The sequence below is a fragment of the Palaemon carinicauda genome, unplaced genomic scaffold (assembly GCF_036898095.1).
Source record: "Palaemon carinicauda isolate YSFRI2023 unplaced genomic scaffold, ASM3689809v2 scaffold27, whole genome shotgun sequence".
NCBI classification, from domain to species: Eukaryota; Metazoa; Arthropoda; class Malacostraca; order Decapoda; family Palaemonidae; genus Palaemon; species Palaemon carinicauda.
The window spans coordinates 542,501-565,697 of record NW_027170351.1 but is presented as its reverse complement, the minus strand read 5'-3'; the positions used below and the strand labels follow the sequence as shown (position 1 = coordinate 565,697).

At 39.0% G+C, this 23,197-nt stretch overlaps 1 long non-coding RNA gene across 1 annotated transcript; it reads left to right on the top strand.

The window, feature by feature from the left end:
* Positions 1–750: 750 nt before the first annotated feature.
* LOC137636306 (uncharacterized) lies at positions 751–14,636 on the top strand. Its single transcript, XR_011043031.1, has 3 exons — positions 751–950; positions 1,228–1,518; positions 14,034–14,636. It is a non-coding gene; the product is annotated as an uncharacterized lncRNA (long non-coding RNA).
* Positions 14,637–23,197: the final 8,561 nt, after the last annotated feature.

The following is a 23,197-nucleotide window of genomic DNA, read 5'->3' as shown; positions in this document are numbered from 1 at the left end:
TGTTTGGTACTTGTGTTTGTGAGTGTGTGATTTTTCATTGCTCCAATAATGATTTGGTCTCAGAAGTTTTTTTTTCAGTACCAAATATTTTGGCAGTAGCCATGTCATTCGCATTTATTATAATTATTATTATTATTATTACTATCCAAGCTACAACCCTAGTTGGAAAAGCAAGATGCTATAAGCCCAGGGGCTCCAACAGGGAAAAATAGCCCAGTGAGGAAAGGAAATAAGGAAATAAATAAATGAAGAGAACAAATTAACAATAAATCATTCTAAAATAAGTAACAACGTCAAAACAGACATGTCATGTATAAACTATTAACAACATCAAAAACAAATATGTCATAAATAAACTATAAAAAGACTCATGTCCGCCTGGTCAACAAAAAAGCATTTGCTCCAACTTTGAACTTTTGAAGTTCTACTGATTCAGCCACCCGATTAGGAAGATCATTCCACAACTTGGTAACAGCTGGAATAAAACTTCTAGAGTACTGCGTAGTATTGAGCCTCGTGATGGAGAAGGCCTGGCTATTAGAATTAACTGCCTGCCTAGTATTACGAACAGGATAGAATTGTCCAGGGAGATCTGAATGTAAAGGATGGTCAGAGTTATGAAAAATCTTATGCATAATAGTATAATATTGGTGAAACCGCTATTAATAGACTTTGTCATTCCAATGTTCTAGCCAATATAAGTTCTAAAAAGGATTTAAGAATCTTTTAATAACTGGTTCATATTTTTCAGGTTTTTTTTTGCCGCGGGAACGAGGCTGGCAGGGGAAGGGCGGCTGATACTGTGATGAGGCTGGTGATGAGGCTGGATCAGGTACCACTAGCTGCCCCCTACCCAAGCTATGGGTAAGGTTACCACCTCGCTCCAAAAGTCTAATTGGCGGCTACCTATCGGCTTTGCCCAAGATACAGCCGTATATTAATAACTACAGGTTAGTATTAGTTAGGGAAAAAACAAATTATGTACGAATTTGTCATATTTTATTAACTGTGTTGTATACAATGGCTGACAATCTGGTGTGATACTTACCTTTTTGGTTCAACATAAAATGCTTTACTTGGTGTTTATCATGATTTTATCAACTCTAAACTTTAATCAAATGTTTTTTTAATTGGGTATTAATCTATGCTTCAAGGTGTGGCACTAGTTGGTCTCTCAATATTGTGAGTTAAGTCTTGCCAGGTTTTTTATTCTATTTTATTTTTAAGGTAGCTCATGAATGGCAGGACCAAGGGACAGTGACATTGGCTTAGAGACTGACCCCAAGCCCCCCTCCACCCAAGCAAGAATCAAGGAGGGCCAGGTAATGGCTGGTGATGACTCGGCAGATAGACTTATAGCTCTCCCAAACCCCCTATCCTTAGCTAAGGATGATGAGGTTGCAGCGGACAAGGAAACTAAGGAGCTTGAGTGGGACTCGAACCCTAGTCAGGGACATTACCACATCGGCCACCACATGCTTACCAGAGAAACCTTGCTGTTGAGATTTTCTTCCCAGTGTAAGTTTTTTTTTATGAGTACCAAGAATTCTGGCTGTAGCCTTGCCATTCATACTAGAGAAAAGGTTTTGGTGCAAAACACACATTCAATGATGTAACTTATTGTTTTATCATGTTTAGGTAAATGAAATATCTGTGATCATTTGTGGTAGAAATATTTTGCCTAATGAACATGATGGAAGTTTGAGACTTTTTTTTTTTTTTTTGCCGATACTACGCATCACCAAACTTATTTTCTATTTCAGGTTTTTTTTTTATACCTAAATTTTTCACGCTCTGCTTTCATTAGATGTTTGCAGTAATTGCCAAGTATTTTTGAGTTATTTGCTTTTGAAAGTCTTAACCTAGTTTATAAGTTATTGAATTTAGTAGTCAATGCAGAAACTACACAATTTCTGACAAAAATAAAAACTCAACAAGGACCTGGTGATCCTTTTTATTTTGAGGTGCTGTTCCCCAAATAGGGTTTTATTTCCTAAAACGACCATTGGATCCATTTTTCTAACCAATATGGGTACTAAAATGGAAAAAATAATAAAGATTTATTTAATAACTGGTTCATATTTTTTGTGCATGGGCGGCCATTGTCAACGGGAATCGAAGGAAGAGTTGAGTGGCTCGTGAAATGTTTTAGTGATGAGGGGGAACAGAACCTGCCTTGTTCAAACCTGAAGTCTGGTAGGCCATACAAGATTACTCCTCAGTTGTAAGAAACTGATAAAACCAAAGTGTCAGAAAACGAATTGTCATGTTCAAATGTAGAAAAAGTCCAGTGGAGTGACAATCCATATTTTGTAGTACTCCAGAAGTGGAATGGTGTGTGTGTTTTATGGGGTGGTGGTGGTATAGAAATACGGAGGTGCTCATATTCTTACTTATATGCTTTGAGAGATTTATGCGAAGGTCCTTTTTTGACTCTTGACAAGAGACCTGAGGTCGTGTTGGGTTGCAGCACGTTGGTGCCCCTCCCTTCTTTCAATGCGTCGAAAAACAGCATCAAGTGCGGGGGGAGGACGAGAAGATATATAACCCTCCGTAGATTCTCATCTGCCACCCACCACTCGAGGTCTGTCTATTTTTCTGGTCCTATTGGGATCAGAATGTGTGGGGAATCAAATGCCTGATTCCAATTGGACTCACTGCGCCACTGGAGAGATGAAATGTTAAGGCGGCCGTTAGGAACTAGACTGGCCAGGAATGATAAGTTTGTGAGGAGACATAGCCACTTTTGGGCTGGGATTTCTTGTCGTCTTGAAAAAAGATCTTACAACCTTTCTCAGCGTGGTTATCCTGTCGTCGGATGGGATGGTTTTGTGTACCACTGGCTAGCCCCTACCCAAGCTATGGGTAAAGTTGCCACCCGGCTCCTGAAGTCTAATTGGCGGCTACCTATCGTCTTTGCCCAAGATATAGACAGCCATATATAAATAACTACAGGTTTGTATTAAGGGAAAAATACAAATTATCTACGAATTTGTCATATTTTGTTAACTGTGTTGTATACAACAGCTGACAAGCTGGTGTAATACTTACCTTTTTGGTTCAACATAAAATGCTTTACTTGGTGTTTATCATGATTTTATCAACTCTAAACTTTAATCAAAGGTTTTTTAATTGGGTGCTAATCTATCCTTTAAGGTGTGGCACTAGTTGGTCTCTCAATATTGTGAGGTAAGTCTTGCCAGGTTTTTTTTATTCTATTTTATTTTTAAGGTAGCTCATGAATGGCAGGACCAAGGGACAGTGACATTGCCGTCGTTATCAGAGTCGTCTTCATATGTAATTTTTGCATGTAGAATTAATATCTTTTTCAGGAAATCTTATTTTTTTTTACATTTTTTTTTCAGAACTTAATCAGGAAAAATTGAATCTTCCTAATTTTTTTAGCTACCACCACTTGTATTTTTAATTTATTAAACTTTATATAAGAAATATGTGTTACTTCTCATTTCAGAATAGGATCTACTGTGCATGGTAATCCCAGCATCATTGCATGTTGGAAAGGATATTTTCTAAAAGGTTTTCGCCATCACTCACCTTATTCCGTTCGGAACATCGGGAAACGCCTGTAAGCTACTCCCCGTTCCCACTCTTTTTAACCCTGGGATTTAGGTCGAGAATCCTCGCCAGGAAGGACAAGACTCCTGAGGAACGTGAGAAACGACCTAAGGTCATCCTGCAAGTGATTTAACCAGTTGCAGACGTACCGTGAGGTATTAGGAGTACCTGCGATAAACTCTCCCAGAAGACATTGCAGAATCTTGCAATTAGTGTTCCAAAGCTCTTGGAAGGTTTTAAATAAAGGGCTATCTATAAAATAAAGAAAAGGGAGTTTTAACCCAAATATTTTGCACTGCATTCTTAGGAGGTCCTGGAATCTCCTAGTCTTGACTAGAAAAGTGTAAACTATAATGTGATCTGCTAGAAGATGTCTGATTCAAGCAAAACAAATGCCGCTGTGATGTGATCTGCCAGAAGATGTGTGGTTTTAGCACACAAACTCTCCTATCTGTGCTTGCAAGAAGATGAGTCCCCTACTCTAGTGGAGGGTTAGAGTAGGAACAAAAGGAAATAAATATCTCTGGCAGGGATATTTCGATATGACCTTAGTGGGAAGGAAGAGGTTTGCCTTTGTGGAATGCTAGTGTTTTACAAATGCCAACATCATTCTCAACCACATTTATTCCTCCCATTTTATAGGACCATGTGGTTTGACTCAAGGTGTAACAACTAGCTCTTATGGATGGATTTCAAAATGCATACTACAAACAAGGTCGTCGTTGGAGTTATCGAAGTTGTTATCTTCATATTGAAGTCTTAGTATTGCATTCGTCAAAGTCATCGTCATTGAGTTCGTCTAAGTCTTCGTCGTTATTATCAGAGTCGTCTTCATATGTAATTTTTGCATGAAGAATTTATATCTTTTTCAGGAAATCTTATAAATTTTTTTTTTACCTTTTTTTTCAGAACTTAATCCGGAAACGTTAATCTTCCTAATTGTTTTAGCTACCACCACTTGTTTTTTTAATTTATTAAACTTTATATAAGAAATATGTGTTACTTCTCATTTCAGACTACGATCTACTGTACATGGCGATCCCAGCATCATTGCATGTTGGAAAGGATATTTTATGATGGTTTTCGCCATCACTCACCTTATTCCGTTCGGAACATCGGAAAACGCCTGTAAGCTACTCCCCGTTCCGACTCTTTTTAACCTTGGGATTTAGGTCGGGAATCCTCGCCAGGAAGGACTAAGATTCCTGAGGAACGTGAGAAACGAACGTAATGGAACCCTGACCTAAGGTTATCATGCAAGGGATTAACCGGTTGCAGATGTACCGTGAGGTATTAGGAGTACCTGCGATAAACTCTCCCAGAAGACATTGCAGAATCTTGCAATTAGTGTTCCAAAGCTCTTAATTAAGATAAGGGCTATCTATAAAATAAAGAATAGGGAGTTTTAACCCAAATATTGTGTTGAAGGCTGATTTATATATTAGCCTGTTCTATAATGCTGGTATTTCTAGTATGATTTCGTTGGAGGACTTTATTCGGAAGAAAATGTTCTTCATAATTGTGTTATACTGTAGTTAATTTACTATTTTTTCTTTCAGAGTATTATCTACAAAATGATAGAAATGAAAGCATTATCTTGTAAATGATCATTTGTTCCGATATGGTATACTTTAATGCACTGCATACTTAGGAGGTCCTGGAATCTCCTAGTCTTGACTAGAAAAATTCAAACTATCATGTGATCTACTAGAAGATGCCTTGATTCAAGCACAACAATTGCCACTATGATGTGACCTGCCAGAAGATGTGTGGTTTTAGCACACAAACTCCACTATCTGTGCTTGCAAGAAGATGAGTCTCCTACTCTAGTGGAGGGTTAGAGTAGGAACAAAAGGAGAAAAATATCTCCGGGTGGGATGTTTCAATATCACCTAGTGGGAAGGAAGAGGTTTGCCTTCGTGGAATGCTAGTGTTTTACAAACACCAACTTCATTCCTCAACCACATTTATTCCTCCCGTTTTATAGAACCATGTGGTTTGACTCAAGGTGTAACAACTAGCTCTTATGGATGGATTTCAAAATGCATACTACAAACAAGGTCGTCGTTGAAGTTATCGAAGTTGATGTTATCTTCATATTGAAGTCTTAGTATTGCATTCGTCAAAGTCATCGTCATTGAGTTAGTCTAAGTCTTCGTCGTTATTATCAGACTCGTCTTCATATGTAATTTTTGCATGAAGAATTTATATCTTTTTCAGGAAATCTTATAAATTTTTTTTTTACCTTTTTTTTCAGAACTTAATCCGGAAACGTTAATCTTCCTAATTGTTTTAGCTACCACCACTTGTTTTTTTAATTTATTAAACTTTATATAAGAAATATGTGTTACTTCTCATTTCAGACTATGATCTACTGTACATGGTGATCCCAGCATCATTACATGTTGGAAAGGATATTTTATGAAGGTTTTCGCCATCACTCAACTTATTCCATTCGGAACATCAGGAAACGCCTGTAAGCTACTCCCCGTTCCCACTCTGTTTAACCTTGGGATTTAGGTCGGGAATCCTCGGCCTGAAGGACAAGACTCCTGAGGAACGTGAGAAACGAACGTAATGGAACCCTGACCTAAGGTTATCATGCAAGGGATTAACCGGTTGCAGACGTATCGTGAGGTATTAGGAGTACCTGCGATAAACTCTCCAAGAAGACATTGCAGAATCTTGCAATTAGTGTTCCAGAGCTCTTGGAAGGTTTTAAGAAAAGGGCTATCTATAAAATAAAGAATAGGGAGTTTTAACCCAAATATTGTGTTGAAGGCTGATTTATATATTAGCCTGTTCTATAATGCTGGTATTTTTTAGTATGATTTTGGAGGACTTTATTCGGAAGAAAATGTTCTTCATAATTGTGTTATAGTTAATTTACCATTTTTTTTTCTTTCAGAGTATGATCTACAAAATGATAGAAGTGAAAGCATTATTTTGTAAATGATCATTTGTTCCGATATGGTATACTTTAATGCACTGCATACTTAGGAGGTCCTGGAATCTTCTAGTCTTGACTAGAAAAATTCAAACTATCATGTGATCTGCTAGAAGATGTCTTGATTCAAGCACAACAATTGCCGCTATGATGTGACCTGCCAGAAGATGTGTGGTTTTAGCACACAAACTCCACTATCTGTGCTTGCAAGAAGATGAGTCTCCTACTCTAGTGGAGGGTTAGAGTAGGAACAAAAGGAGAAAAATATCTCTGGCAGGGATATTTCAATATGACCTAGTGGGAAGGAAGAGGTTTGCCTTCGTGGAATGCTAGTGTTTTACAAACGCCAACATCATAACTCAACCACATTTATTCCTCCCATTTTATAGGACCATGTGGTTTGACTCAAGGTGTAACAACTAGCTCTTATGGATGGATTTCAAAATGCATACTACAAACAAGGTCGTCGTTGAAGTTATCGAAGTTGATGTCATCTTCATATTGAAGTCTTAGTATTGCATTCGTCAAAGTCATCGTCATTGAGTTCGTCTAAGTCTTCGTCGTTATTATCAGAGTCGTCTTCATATGTAATTTTTGCATGAAGAATTTATATCTTTTTCAGGAAATCTTATAATTTTTTTTTTACCTTTTTTTTCAGAACTTAATCCGTAAAAATTGAATCTTAATTGTGTTTTAGCTACCATCACTTATTTTTCTAATTTATTAAAGTTTATATAAGAAATGTGTGTTACTTCTCATTTCAGAATAGGATCTACTGTACATGGTGATCCCAGCATCATTGCATGTTGGAAAGGATATTTTATGAAGGTTTTCGCCATCACTCAACTTATTTCATTCGGAACATCGGGAAACGCCTGTAAGCTACTCCCCGTTCCCACTCTTTTTAACCCTGGGATTTAGGTCGAGAATTCTCGCCAGGAAGGACAAGACTCCTGAGGAACGTGAGAAACGACCTAAGGTCATCCTGCAAGTGATTTAACCAGTTGCAGACGTACCGTGAGGTATTGGGAGTACCTGCGATAAACTCTCCCAGGAGACATTGCAGAATCTTGCAATTTAGTGTTCCAAAGCTCTTAAAAGGTTTTAAGAAAAGGGCTATCTATAAAATAAAGAATAGGGAGTTTTAACCCAAATATTTTCCACTGCATTCTTAGGAGGTCCTGGAATCTCCTAGTCTTGACTAGAAAAGTGTAAACTATAATGTGATCTGCTAGAAGATGTCTGTTTTAAGCACGCCATTGCCGCTATGATGTGACCTGCCAGAAGATGTGTGGTTTTAGCACACAAACTCCACTATCTGTGCTTGCAAGAAGATGAGTCTCCTACTCTAGTGGAGGGTTAGAGTAGGAACAAAAGGAGAAAAATATCTCTGGCAGGGATATTTCAATAATACTTAGTGGGAAGGAAGAGGTTTGCCTTCATGGAATGCTAGTGTTTTACAAACACCAACTTCATTCCTCAACCACATTTATTCCTCCCATTTTATAGGACCATGTGGTTCGACTGAAGGTGCATCAAGTTTCTCTTCTGGGTGGAGGAATTTCAAAATGCATACTACAAACAAGATCGTCATTGATGTTGTTATATTCGAAGACTTAGTTGTCGTCGAATTCGTTAAGTCTTTGTCGTTATCATCAGAGTCGTCTTCATATTTGATTTTTGCATTTAGAATTTATATCTTTCAGGAAATCTTATAATTTTTTTTCTTTACATTTTTTTTCAGAACTTAATCAGGAAAAATTGAATCTTCCTAATTTTTTTAGCTACCACCACTTGTTTTTTTAATTTATTAAACTTTATATAAGAAATATGTGTTACTTCTCATTTCAGAATAGGATCTACTGTACATGGTGATCCCATCATCATCGCATGTTGGAAAGGATATTTTATGAAGGTTTTCGCCATCACTCACCTTATTCCATTCGGAACATCGAGAAACGCCTGTAAGCTACTCCCCGTTCCCACTCTGTTTACCTTGGGATTTAGGTCGAGAATCCTCGCCAGGAAGGACTAAGACTCGTGAGAAACGACCTAAGGTCATCCTGCAAGTGATTTAACCAGTTGCAGACGTACCGTGAGGTATTAGGAGTACCTGCGATAAACTCTCCCAGAAGGCATTGCAGAATCTTGCAATTAGTGTTCCAAAGCTCTTAAAAGGTTTTAAGAAAAGGGCTACAGTGAACCCTCGCTACTTCGCGGTTCGACCATCGCGGATTCACCACTTCGCGGATTTTTTCCATAACCCATATATATACAGTAATATATATATATGTATATATATATATATATATATATGTATGCATGTATTTATGTATATATGTAGGTATGTATATGTGTATACATACATATATATATATATATATATATATATATATACTAGGAAGATGTGATGTAGTTTTAAGGGAAAAGTATGGGAAATATGTCTGGGTAATAAGCAAAGCTCTACCTCCAGTTTGTTTCTTCATTATGATCAGAGGTAAATGTAAACAAAACATTGGTTGCCATTTTTTATCGTGCTTTTTAGCGTGTTTAGGAAATGCATGATATAAAATCACCTTTACTATTTGTGCCTGTTTTAGTTTAGGGTACTGTAGTACATGCATTAAGTGTTCTGTACATTAAAGGGTAGTTTGTTAACAGTACTACGTACAAGGGAAGGTTTTAAAAGTCTGAATATACATGTTGAATAAATAGGTAAATATGGTGTCACTACTTCGCGGATTTTCACCTATCGCGGCCGCGTCTGGAACCTATCTACCGCGATAAACGAGGGTTCACTGTATCTATAATATAAAGAAGAGGGAGTTTTAACCCAAATATTTTGCACTGCATTCTTAGGAGGTCCTGGAATCTCACAGTCATGACTAGAAAAGTGTAAACTATAATGTGATCTGCTAGAAGATGTCTGTTTTAAGCACGCAATTGCCGCTATGATGTGATATGCCAGAAGATGTGTGGTTTTAGCACACAAACTCCACTATCTGTGCTTGCAAGAAGATGAGTCTCCTACTCTAGTGGAGGGTTAGAGTAGGAACAAAAGGAGAAAAATATCTCCGGGTGGGATATTTCAATATCACCTAGTGGGAAGGAAGAGGTTTGCCTTCGTGGAATGCTAGTGTTTTACAAACACCAACTTCATTCCTCAACCACATTTATTCCTCCCATTTTATAGGACCATGTGGTTTGACTCAAGGTGTAACAACTAGCTCTTATGGATGGATTTCAAAATGCATACTACAAACAAGGTCGTCGTTGGAGTTATCAGAGTTGATGTTATCTTCATATTGAAGTCTTGTCATTGCATTCGTCAAAGTCGTCGTCATTGAGTTCGTCTAAGTCTTCGTCGTTATCATCAGAGTCGTCTTCATATTTGATTTTTGCTTTTAGAATTTATATCTTTTTCAGGAAATCTTATAATTTTTTTTTTTACCTTTTTTTCAGAACTTAATCTAGAAAATTTGAACCTTCCTAATTGTTTTAGCTACCACCACTTGTTTTTTTAATTTATTAAAGTTTATATAAGAAATATGTGTTACTTCTCATTTCAGACTACGATCTACTGTACATGGTGATCCCAGCATCATTACATGTTGGAAAGGATATTTTATGAACGTTTTCGCCATCACTCAACTTATTCCATTCGGAACATCGGGAAACGCCTGTAAGCTACTCCCCGTTCCCACTCTTTTTAACCCTGGGATTTAGGTCGAGAAACTTCGCCAGGAAGGACTAAGACTCCTGAGGAACGTGAGAAACGAACGTAATGGAACCCTGACCTAAGGTTATCATGCAAGTGATTAACCAGTTGCAGACGTACCGTGAGGTATTAGGAGTACCTGCGATAAACTCTCCCAGGAGACATTGCAGAATCTTGCAATTAGTGTTCCAAAGCTCTTAAAAGGTTTTAAGATAGGGCTATCTATAAAATAAAGAATAGGGAGTTTTAACCCAAATATTTTGCAAAGCATTCTTAGGAGGTCCTGGAATCTCACAGTCATGACTAGAAAAGTGTAAACTATAATGTGATCTGCTAGAAGATGTCTGTTTTAAGCACGCAATTGCCGCTATGATGTGATATGCCAGAAGATGTGTGGTTTTAGCACACAAACTCCACTATCTGTGCTTGCAAGAAGATGAGTCTCCTACTCTAGTGGAGGGTTAGAGTAGGAACAAAAGGAGAAAAATATCTCTGGCAGGGATATTTCGATATGACCTAGTGGGAAGGAAGAGGTTTACCTTTGTGGAATGCTAGTGTTTTACAAACACCAACTTCATTCCTCAACCACATTTATTCCTCCCACTTTATAGAACCATGTGGTTTGACTCAAGGTGTAACAACTAGCTCTTATAGAATGATGCATTTCAAAATGCATACTACAAACAAGGTCTTCGTTGAAGTTATCGGAGTTGAGTTCGTCTAAGTCATCGTCATTGAGTTCGTCTAAATCATCGTCATTGAGTTCGTCAAAGTCTTCGTCGTCATCCGAGTCCTCTTCATAAGTAATTTTTCCTTGTAGAATTTTTATCTTTTTCAGGAAACCTTATAATTTTTTTTCCCCTTTTTTTCCAGAACCTAATCCAGAAAAATTAATCTAATTGTGTTCTAGCTACCACCATTTTGTTTTTTAATTCATTAAAGTTATTTTAAAGAAATATTTATTTTTTCTCATTTCAGAGTACGATATACGGTACATGGTGATCCCTACGTCATTGCTTGTTAACCTAAACTGACTGGAACTAATTTCTTTTCTCTTTCTTTTTCAGGTGTTCCTACCCGTGAGGTCCAACCATGCCACTTTGTCCAGGGCGTGACGGGCGCCGTTGCGGCACGTTCATTTCCTCGGAGGAGACTGATCCTCACACACACTGCATACACTGTCCTTTGTACCGAAGTCGCTCGTGTTCGAAGGAATCCCCTTGTAGTGTGTCGGGAGTGGTTGCCCTCCCAGTGGGTGACGTTTGGTATGCGGAAGTAGTAGTTTAAAAGGGATTCTTCCCCTTCGGGGTCAGCCTGGAAGGGGAAGAAGTTGAGTATGAGTGGCGCCCTGGTAACGCTGGGATAACCTCGTTTGGTGTTTCCTCATATTGTCTACCCCAGAAAGGCAATGAGGGAGCCCTCCACGGGGGAGTCCCTCTCATATGACGCTGTTCGTTTGCTGTGGCCCTCCTTAGGGTTGACGGGTTCCCCATCAAAGGAGAAGCTACAGGTGGTCTTGCGTCTTGGTCCTCTTCCGCTCTCTCTTAATAGGCACGCTAACGTACCTATTAGTCCGGACCTTTCTTTACGTCTAAAGGAACGTGTTCCTTTACCCCAGAGGTTATCATCTATGTCAACTGGAGCTGCTGTAGTTCCCCCCAGCCACCCTCGAGTGGGTAAGCAGGGTTGCTACCTCGCAGTTGAAATTTAATGGCTACCTTCCAGCTATGCTGAAAGATAATCCATATAAATAACTCCAGGTCTGTATTAGTTAGGGAAAAATACAAATTATCTATGAATTTGTCATTTTCAGTGACTTGTTTTTAGCTGTAGATGTTTTTCTAGCTTGTGTTTTTATTATGAAGAAGTTGTTCTGACTCAGGATACACACTTTCCACTCTTATTGTTATATCGGTGGAGCTGAAAACTAGTCGAAACTGAAGTTGACTAGGGTTTTAGTAACCTGGTAGTTAGCGGGGGTGTGTTCTCCCACCAGCACTGGTGACTCGGTCACTTTTTATTTTGGTTTAGTAGAGTGTAGACGTGTCTCTCTCTCCCGTTAACCTAAACTGGCTGGAACTAATTACTTTTCTCTTTTTCTGTTTCAGGTGTGCCTTCCCGTGAGGACCAACCATGCCACTTTGTGCAGGCCGTGAAGGGCGCCGTTACGGCACTTTCATGTCCTCGGAGTAGCCAGATCCACACACACTGTCCCTCGTGCCAAGGTCGCTTGTATTAGAAGGAATCTCCTTGTGTGTGCTGGGAGTGTTCGCCCTCCCAGTGGCTGAGGTTTGGTCGGCAGAAGAAAAAGAAGTTTAAAAGGGATTCTCTCCATTTGGGGTAATACTCGGGTAATAATGCAGCCGCAGTTCATTCGATCCTGAGATAGGAAGGGCACAGTTTTGAGTCTGGCAATGTTTATGTCAGACTATTGGTTTTTAGGGAGCCAATTTGGCAAAAACGTGGCACCCTAGAAGAGGTAAAAATAATGACACAATTATAGCAATTGATGGTGTAAAACGTAATTGTAAGAAGGAAGTTAAACCGAGTGGTTCTTGGAGGTGTAAACATTGTCATAATTCAGTCGTGTTCTGAAATTTCTGCCTTCAGTCGACACAAACCCATTTTCTCATAACCTAACCTAGTCTGTCATTTTGTGTTTTCATGTTGGTTATTAATGGATTTACTAAAGGCCAATTGCTGAACATGTGAATTTTCATCAGGTTTGGACAACGCAAAGTGTGGCTAAAGGTACTCAGACTGTATAGTACTGTAACCTTTACTGCAGTACATAGGTAACAAACAGTACTGAAGTACAGTACTGCAAGTGTTGACAGCATTGTTTAGTACTGAAGTACAGTACTGCCAGTGTTGACAGCATTGTTTAGTACTGAAGTACAGTACTGCAAGTGTTGACAGCATTGTTTTGAAGTGACTACTTGAGGCATCCATTTGCTCCTTCTGCGCACAATACGTAGATGGCTGGATAAGAACTTGGAGATAATTCAACAAGCTTGGGTGGTTTAGTGAAGAGTATTTTATGATACTGTACTGGGCATCTTCCAGCAGCCAGAATATAGTAACAGATAATAGAATTGGAGAAATGATTTCCTAAACTGTAGTTTTATTAATAAATTTCAGCATCAACTATTGAGTCCCTTCATTTTACTTGCTTTTGAAAGCTGCTGTGCCTTAATTTAGTTTTTCTTTTTTGCCGTCAGACTCTAGGCTCTTCTACTTGACTATTATACCAGCTTGCTTTCTCCCACCCTGCTGTCTTGCCTCTTTGTACTTCATATGGGCTAGATTCTATATATCCAATTGCAATCCTGTCGAGGTATTTTGTTGAAAGTCAAGTATTGAATGTATTTTTTTTTTTTTCCATTTTGGCCTTTTTGTCTTTCAGTTTAATGAAATTGTAACCGACATTGTTTTTCAATTTTTAATGACTAATTATTCATAATGTGGGAGGGTGGGCTGTGCCACCCTAGCAGTACCAGCCAAACTCGATTGAGTCCCTTGTCAGGCTGGGAGGAACATAGAGAGGAGATGTCCCCTTTTTTGTTTCAATTGTTTGATGTCGGCTACCTCCCAAAATTGGGGAAGTGCCTTAGTGTATGTATGTATGTAATTATTCATTCATTTGTAGATATATCTAGGATTTTTTTAGTATTCTCGTGTCTTTAAATGTTGTAGTCAAATCTGGTTTTTTGCTTAGCTTAGTAATAAGTGAATTTGATGTTGAATGAACAAAAAAGGTCAATGTTTTTAATACTTAATTTATTTCTACAGGTAATTCTTCACAGTCTGCAATACAGTGATCTTATTAGAGTTGATTATCAAGATTTGAAGTGAATTCGAAAATTTCAAGATTATGCTGACAGGAAGAATTTAAGCATCTTTACCCAGTTAACAAATATGGTAGAAATTTTCTTATCACCCTACGTGAAATTTGAAATAGACATTGGCTTGATAATTTTTTTTTTCTTAAGCACCGCATTTAGAGTTCAGTTGTCTTTTAATTTCTATGTAAACTCATTGCCTTCATTCAATTAAAAGTTATAGGTTATCTAGTGTGGTCTTACGACCGGCAAGTATGAAGTTATGCTACTTCACACTCATTACAAAAGATTGTTCCAAATCAATAATTTGTCTAAATGTGAAGCATTTATAATTGGTCTGTTCACAAACCTCTATGTATTGGTTACCCTTGGGTGTCTTCACCCTTATTACTGGAAAGGGATACTAATTGTCAAAATTTATTGTTACCATTTTATTTGTAAGAAAATTGGGTCTTTGTCTTTAAAAATCTGTTGATTTTGAATGTGCCATTATTTTATTGAAACTTCCTGGAATTCATTTGCTATTTATTCTAAAACCAGGAGCCCTCTCAATGAGAGAATGCCTTGATGGAGTCTGTGAGCTTCAGCCGTGCTTTTTATTCTAAAACCAGGAGCCCTCTCAATGAGAGAATGTCTTGATGGAGTCGGTGAGCTTCAGCCGTGCTATTTATTCTAAAACCAGGAGCCCTCTCAATGAGAGAATGCCTTGATGAAGTCATTGAGCTTCAGCCGCGCTAGTTATTCTAAAACCAGGAGCCCTCTCAATGAGAGAATGCCTTGATGAAGTCGGTGAGCTTCAGCCGTGCTATTTATTCTAAAACCAGGAGCCCTCTCAATGAGAGAATGCCTTGATGAAGTCGGTGAGCTTCAGCCGTGCTATTTATTCTAAAACCAGGAGCCCTCTGAATGAGGGAATGCCTTGAAGAAGTCAGTGAGCTTCAGCCGTGCTATTTATTCTAAAACCAGGAGCCCTCTGAATGAGGGAATGCCTTGAAGAAGTCAGTGAGCTTCAGCCGTGCTATTTATTCTAAAACCAGGAGCCCTCTGAATGAGGGAATGCCTTGAAGAAGTCAGTGAGCTTCAGCCGTGCTATTTATTCTAAAACCAGGAGCCCTCTGAATGAGGGAATGCCTTGAAGTCAGTGAGCTTCAGCCGCGCTATTTATTCTAAAACCAGGAGCCCTCTGAATGAGAGAATGCCTTGATGAAGTCAGTGAGCTTCAGCACGGCACACTTGATGGGCAAGAGGGCTCTTGAACTAGGGTTGTAGCTTAGTAAGTAATAATAATAATAATAATAATTGCTCCCCCAGTTCGAATCTAAATTTCTCTCTCATCTTTTTTTTTCAATATTAATTCGACCTTCTCCTAATTTTATAAACTTTCTTTCGTGTTGCTTTACCAACTCCACGAGAAAAATTTCTCTTATATGTATATTTGTATTTATTGATTTTTCTTTTTCTTTTGGCTTGGATGTTTCTATATAAATTATAGCTGCTGGCACGGATGGTTATGCATTTGTTATTGCTGCCCTGCTATGACGAACTGGAGAAGGTGTAGCGGTTGGGAGGTATTTGCATTCAAAGCTATATGTGAGAGTATTGGATGATCTCAGCCATCCCGAAGATGGTTTGGACCTTTTTGGCGGAACTATTCTCAAGTGTTGGGTCTTCGGAATCCAGGGGTATCCAACGCTTGGCGTAGGACTCTCGGCTTTTGGCCGGAAGCCCGTCATTACAGATATGGGGAGGATGATTCCATAATTTCTTGGTCTCAGTCCTAACAGGCGGGTTCAGCTTACACCTGTGCCTCTATATCTGTTTTGATGCTATCTTTCGGGTAGGGTATGGAGTGGACCATCTGGGAAGTATACTCTCATTGTGCCGATAGTGGAGAGTGCAAATTTCCTTTCTGACGTGTGATGGCCTAATATTCTTGAGCAGGTACAACAAACTAACCTTTTTCTCTCTCTCGTCTAATGGAATCTTTAAGTAACGAACCCCCATCCCCTGGATACGCTGACTTTCCCCCGGCGCCTGTTGACGACCTCTGCTAATTCAATTGAGGAAACTTCTGTTGACGACCTAGGAACAAAAAAGGACCCCTCTACCAATGTTTTAAAACCAATTTAATTGGGTAATAAAGGGAAACTTAGAATCCTTCATATTACCCAAATTTCAATAAATACTGATTATGATATGATATATAAAGCATTTAGATGCTATGGAGTGATAAAAGAAATTAGAATGAAACTTGAAAATGAAAAATGGCATTCATGGATAACTTATAATAATCATGAAGAGCATTCAATGCATTATGTAACATCAATGATATCAAAATTGATAACTTAAATGTCTTGGGTTCCCTATGTCATAAGATACCAAACAATTGAGATATATATATAGACCTGCTGACTGGTTTGAGAAAGATATCGATATAACTATGCTCCCCCAAAGAAAGCCAAAACCACCATTGTGGCTTGTTGCCGAGCCTAAAGGGAGTAATGGGAATTGTTTTAAAATTAGCAAACTAATTCAGAAAAGGTAGGAACCATTGCACCAGGTGATATATCTCGCTTTGGGAAAAATAGCTTCCTAATCCATGCAAAATCATACACGCAATCAGTAATACTGTCTAACCTTAAGACAAGCAGTGATGAGCATATGTTAGATGTCAAACCCCACCTAAACTTTAGTTACGGAAGGGAAGTAGTCTTCAATAATGATCTGTCAGAATTTATAGAAGAAATACTAGCCATGTACCCGTTAACAGTGTGGAAAGTGCACAAGATTCCTGGGACGTCAATGATTATCCTTACTTTCCAGGATGCTGATGTGCCTTTTCACATCGATATTGTAAATGAAAGAATTAAAGTTAGACCTTTCAAACAAAAGCCCTTACAATGTAGGTGTGTCTGGGAATGAGAAGGCAGATTCACTGGCTAAGAAGGCTGCATCCGAGTTGCTGCCAAGAAGGTATCCCATTCCCTGTAATGATTTCTTACCTGACATCAAGAAATTGGTTTACAATAAATGGTAACAGCAATGGGATAGCCTAAATGGGAATAAAATGAGAGGTGTAACAAATGTCATATCTCCTTGCAGGTATATTATGATGCCCCGAAAATGGGAGACGTCTCTTTGTCGTCTCGGTATTGGTCACACTCGGTTGACATACAAGTTTCTGCTGAAGGGCCAACACCAACCGTATTGTGACGACTGTTTAGTACCTCTAACAGTGAGGCATTTGTTGACCGAATGCCCCAATTATAACAACTTAAGGAATAGATATTTGTTTGAGGCTTGAGGTGAGGGTGGCAGGTTCATCCTTGCCAAGATTTTTGGAAATGATGTGTCCTACTATAATACACTCCTATTATAATACTCAGGTTTGTAAAGAAAAAAGCAAATTACTTGAAAATGTGCGAGTTTTCCTAATTGTTTATATAATCATTATAAACGTGTAAAGTGTTTTGTAATATTCTCTAACCTGTGTAGTGTGTATTTACTGGACTCGTTTTGTATTATTTTTTTTTTTTTACCTTATTTGATTTTGGACTTGACTTTATACATGAGCATAGATTTATGTATTCCTTTTTATCCACAGAACTTTAGCTAGATTTGAGGAGAGCCAAATTATATGGCCTTGAATATGGACAGCTTCGAATTTGAGTGCTGTAACAGTTTGCAGTTCATCAGAATTTCAGTATCTCCTGGTAAGTAGTGTAAATGTGTTTTATTTTTAATATAAGTAAAGGCAGTGTTCCATTTATTTTTGGGGCAGACCGCAATACTATTTTGAAATTATACGAGGCGTTGATTTTTTCCAAAATTAGTTATGGATGTGAAATATATTCTTCAGCCACCCCAAGCCGGTTAAAAATATTAGACTCGATACATCATGCAGGTATTAGATTGTCCACAGGAGCATTTAGAACCTCGCCTATCCCAAGTCTCCTTGTTGATGCTGGAGAGTTACCTCTAGACCTTTACCGAATGTCTTCCATTCTTCGGTATTGGTTTAGATTGCAAAGACTCCCTAACTCTCTAGCCTTTCAGACTGCAAGCCTTGTAAAACACGAATCATACTTTGAGTTGCACCCAAAATCTCCTCAACCTTATGGCTTTCGGGTGAAACGATTATTAAACAGTCTGGATATAATTAGAATTAAGGTGCTTCCATTCAAGGTATCATCAACACCTCCGTGGAAATTACCCGACATATCTTTTTGTAAATACTTTATTGGAGTTACGAAGACTATAACTGACTTAGAATCCAGGTCTCTTTTTATGGAACATGTCGAAGAACATAGGGGATCGATTTTTATATATACTGATGGCTCCAAATCTGATGCTGGCGTTGGATTTGGAGTACATAGTAATGGTTTTAATTGTAGAGGTGCACTTCTTCTAACAGCTTCCATATTTACTGCCGAACTGTATGGCATACTAACTGCTATTGAGAAAATAGCGTTGGAGAAGGAGGGTAATTTTATAATTTTTGTGATGCAAGGAGTGTCCTTCAAGCTATAGAAGTTTTTAATTCTGATAACCTTCTAGTTTTAAAGATTTTAGAATGGCTTTTTATTATTGGACGGAGAGGTATAACAGTTCAATTTTGTTGGGTTCCAGCACATGTAGGTGTGTCTGGGAAAGAGAAGGCAGATTCACTGGCTAAGAAGGCTGCATCCGAGTTGCTGCCAAGAAGGTATCCCATTCCTTTAATGATTTCTTACCTGACATCAAGAAATTGGTTTGCAATAAATGGCAACAGCAATGGGATAGCCTAGATGGCAATAAAATGCGAGAGGTAACAAATGTCATATCTCCTTGGAGGTATAATATGATGCCCCGAAAATGGGAGACGTCTCTTTGTCGTCTCCGTATTGGTCACACGAGTTTCTGCTGAAGGGCCAACACCAACCGTATTGTGACGACTGTTCAGTATCTCTAACAGTGAGGCATTTGTTGACCGAATGCCCCAATTATAATAACTTAAGGAATGTATATTTGTTTGAGACTCAAGGTGAGGGTGGCAGGTTCATCCTTGCCAAGATTCTTGGACATTTGTCCTACCATGCAAGTGGCATTTTTAGATTTATTTTAGAAGCAGGTCTTCTGAAAACTATTTAACTTTTATGTTGACATTAAACTTATATGGTTTTAATTGAATATTCTTTTATTTTTTTATATATATAAACTAAATGATATCGGTGTCAATGACCTTAGATGTCAGGATACCTGAAAACTTTGAATCAATCAATCCTAGATCAACTTCTAAGAGAAGCGGAAATGTCCCAGTTCCTACGAACATGGAATGTGGCTGTCTCGGCTGCATGTGGATAGAAGGGATGTCCTGAAACTTTCTCTTCTTCATAGGTGATTCCCCAGGATCATCCTTATGGGCCCATTAGATCTCATACTCCCTGATTCCATCTGCTTATAATGCAAGTTTTCTAGATCCTTTTGTTACGACATCTAAGAGTGAGTGACTTAGAGGAGTACCGTTTGGTCCTTATTCTTGACTCCACCTCAATTGAGGAGGATGTTAAGCCACCACTTCCTCTTGCTAAACGATATCCTGACCCTGCTTCGCCTGCAAAGTTGTTCCTGCATGATCAGATTTTCCCCCATTCCTGCACTAGAGTTGGGGAGACAGTGGAAAGACATTCTTCAATGGTATAAGAATTGTCATCCAGTAGTCAAGCAGGAAGATGCTTCTTGTTCCTCTGCCAAGTAAAAGGGCTAGGGTAGACCTCGCTAATTCTCCCTCTTCAATTATGATTTAGGATCCGTCTTCCGCCACTGTAGAGGTAGGTTGCTCAGATCCTACGGGCGTAGATCCTTTGGAAGTTCCAACAGCAGAGCCGGGTGAGGAGTCGTCCTTTCTGCTGGTTCTTGGAGTAATCTGGAGGTTAAATAATCTTGAAGAGGTCCCTCTGTCACCTTCTATAGGGAGGAAGACATCCGTTGGTGGGTTCTTCCCTGAACATAAGCTGGAACTACTCTGGTCCTGACAGGGTTAGGACACCATTCATAAGATTAAACAGACAGTCTCTGCTCTGAAGGACTTAGAGTTGAGAGGTCGTCAAAGTTAATTCCAGCAGTGCTTTCTACATAGAGAAAGTTCTACATCACAGAAGGGACATATCCTAATCCGCTGACTCTGGGTCCTGGTATGGCATCCTTGACCCCTTGTTTCAAGAGTGAGAAACTCGGCAATTTTGGTTTTCTCAGCGCCAGAGATGTAAACTTTAGAACGGCTTCCATATTACGCCTTGTATGCATTCTCATGGTTGGATCACGTGTACAAAAACAGCACGAAGAACTTGTGCAATCAGGCTAAAGCACTAGAATTCCTGATTCACCAATGTGCTTCCCTCTGGGGTAACTGCATCCCTGAGAGAAGGGATGTACTTGTTAGTAAGTTTGCGCATCAAATGGCTTCGAGAGATTCATTGGGTCTTCGGAACACCCTGACTCTGGTACATAGGTTAATTCTGCTATAATTTTAATTTCAAGTTAAAGATGGGATCATTATTGAATTCCTTCTAGGTAGTAGGTTGGCCAGGGCACCAGCCACCCGTTGAGATATTACCGCTAGCAAGTTATGGGGTCCTTAGACTGGCCAGACAGTACTACATTTGGTCCTTCTCACTGGTTACGGTTCATTTTCCCTTTGCCCACACACACTGAATAGTCTGGCCTATTCTTTACAGATTCTCCTCTGTCCTCATACACCTGACAACACTGGGATTACCAAACACTTCTTCTTTGCCCAAGGGGTTAACTACTGCACTGTAATTGTTCAGTGGCTACTTTCCTCTTTGTAAGGGTAGAAGAGACTTTAGCTATGGTAAGCATTTCTTCTAGAAGGACACTCCAAAATTAAACCATTGTCCTCTAGTCTTGGGTAGTGCCATAGCCTCTGTACCATGGTCTTCCACTGTCTTGGGTTAGAGTTCTCTTGCTTGAGGGTACACTTGGGCACACTATCTAATTTCCCTTCCAGTTGTTTTGTTAAAGTTTATAGTTTATATTTATTTTTTCCTTGTTTCCTTTCCTCACTGGGCTATTTTCCCTGTTGGAGCCCCTGGGGTTATAGCATCCTGCTTTTCCAACTAGGGTTGTAGCTCAGCAAGTAATAATTATAATAATATAGAGCCCAAGATATTTCAAATACTTATGTACATTATGACCTAAATGGAAGAAGCATCCTTTCAACATGACTAATGGCAAAAAAGCAGTTTGTTCATGATTCCAGTATAATCCTTAAGGCTGTAAATCTGATAATACATTTATCGTCCAAAACATTCTAAAGTATGTTCTGTGCTTATTCGATAATAGGGCATACAACACAGGAAAACACCACCATGTCGTCTTGCCATAATAGCATACACCTGGTAAGACAATGAAAACATCTTAAAAATTCCATCTGCATACCACACATCGGATTTGTGTAAAAAAAGCTAACCAGCTTCACCTTCCAAAATTTATTCTTTCATCTTCTTAACCATGTTATATGCTTTTACAAATTCTGCAATAGCATGATTAGGTTTCTATGTTTCATCATATTGAAATCCATCACATTTAGAAGAAAAGATACAGCATTTCATTTCATCCTAAGTGCCAAAATAGCCTGTCCTCAGGAAGGATGTCGCTATCTCAAAAAGGAAGTCGCTACCTCGAAAAGGACGTCGGTAAACCAGTTCGGTGCCAAATAGCTGTTTCCAAACAGCTAAAGCCAAAAGGCGGCTCCGAAGAAGTCCCATTCCGTAGTATATGACCCCAGGTTCGAGACCTTCTCCATCCCATTGTCCTGCAGTGGACTAGAAACAGCTACACTTGTTGTTATTGTTGTAGATTAATACAGGTATTAACATTTGTAGATGTAAGGGTTGTAGTTTGCTTTGAATATCCAGTTACCAATAAAGTAAGGGTTAAATTTATGTTGTTGGACTATTGACAGTAGGATTAATAAAAGGTGTGGGTTATACATCCTGCCATACTGCTTTCAAGTTACACATCAGAGCTCCATTCTTTTATCTTTAAAAGAGGTATCTTCCACCTTCTTAAACAAGGGATGGTGAAATCTATGCAAACCCATTAATCATCATACAGGTAAATTATTCAAAACTGACATCTCCCATTTAAAGGTTTTTTCATTTGGCCAATACATGTCTCTGTGTACAAGACCTATCAGTCTTTTCATCCCTAAGAAAGACAAATAGGAGCTTCCTGGAATCACTGTTTTGCTCCCATATGAGACCAAGGGGTTGGACACTTCCAGGGAAGAAGAACCAACCAGTTCAGTTCTAGGGGGACTACCAACCCGGTGCAGTGAGTCTCCATATTGACAGAAATTATTCATAGCTATACAAACCGACTATAACCTAACTCCCCCCTCCCCCCAGTCCTGGACCGAAAGGTCATAAATAAAGCTTTCAGACTGGTGAGAGGGCTTGGCTTCTTATTCGCACCCTATCAGTAGTTTAAGCACTCGTTAAACCATTCTCACAACAGTCTCTATCGTGGGCTGAAACTCTCTACGAGGGAAAGTATGGAGAAAATTTATGCATTCTCGTTAATCATATGATGCTACTACATTCCTGTAGGCCCTGCTGCTTCCTCCGGTGCCTTGGATGAATGCGAAGGTAGCAGCAGTAGGGGAATCAAGTGTTATGAAGCTTCATCTGTGGCGGATAACGGGTGAGGGTGGGCTGTGGCACCCCTAGCAGTACCAGCCAAACTCGGTTGAGTCCCTTGTCAGGCTGGGAGGAACGTACAAGGAGAGGTCCCCTTTTCTGTTTCATTTGTTTGATGTCGGCTATCCCCCAAAATTGGGGAAGTGCCTTGGTATATGTATGTATGTACATTCAGTCACTCAGTCCTATAGGACTGAAATCAGTGGTTCCCAAACTTTTTCTGGGTGGTGTCCCCCTGGTTTGCAGATGAACTCCTAGAGACCCCTCCCCCCTTGATACACTTTGAACTATGCAACAGATGAATGCATTTTATAATTCTAATGACAATTGTATTCTGTAAACGTACATGTTTTGACATAAGATTTTGTAAAAACAAAGGAAAAACGTAAACAAGTTATTTCTTAAAGGCTCT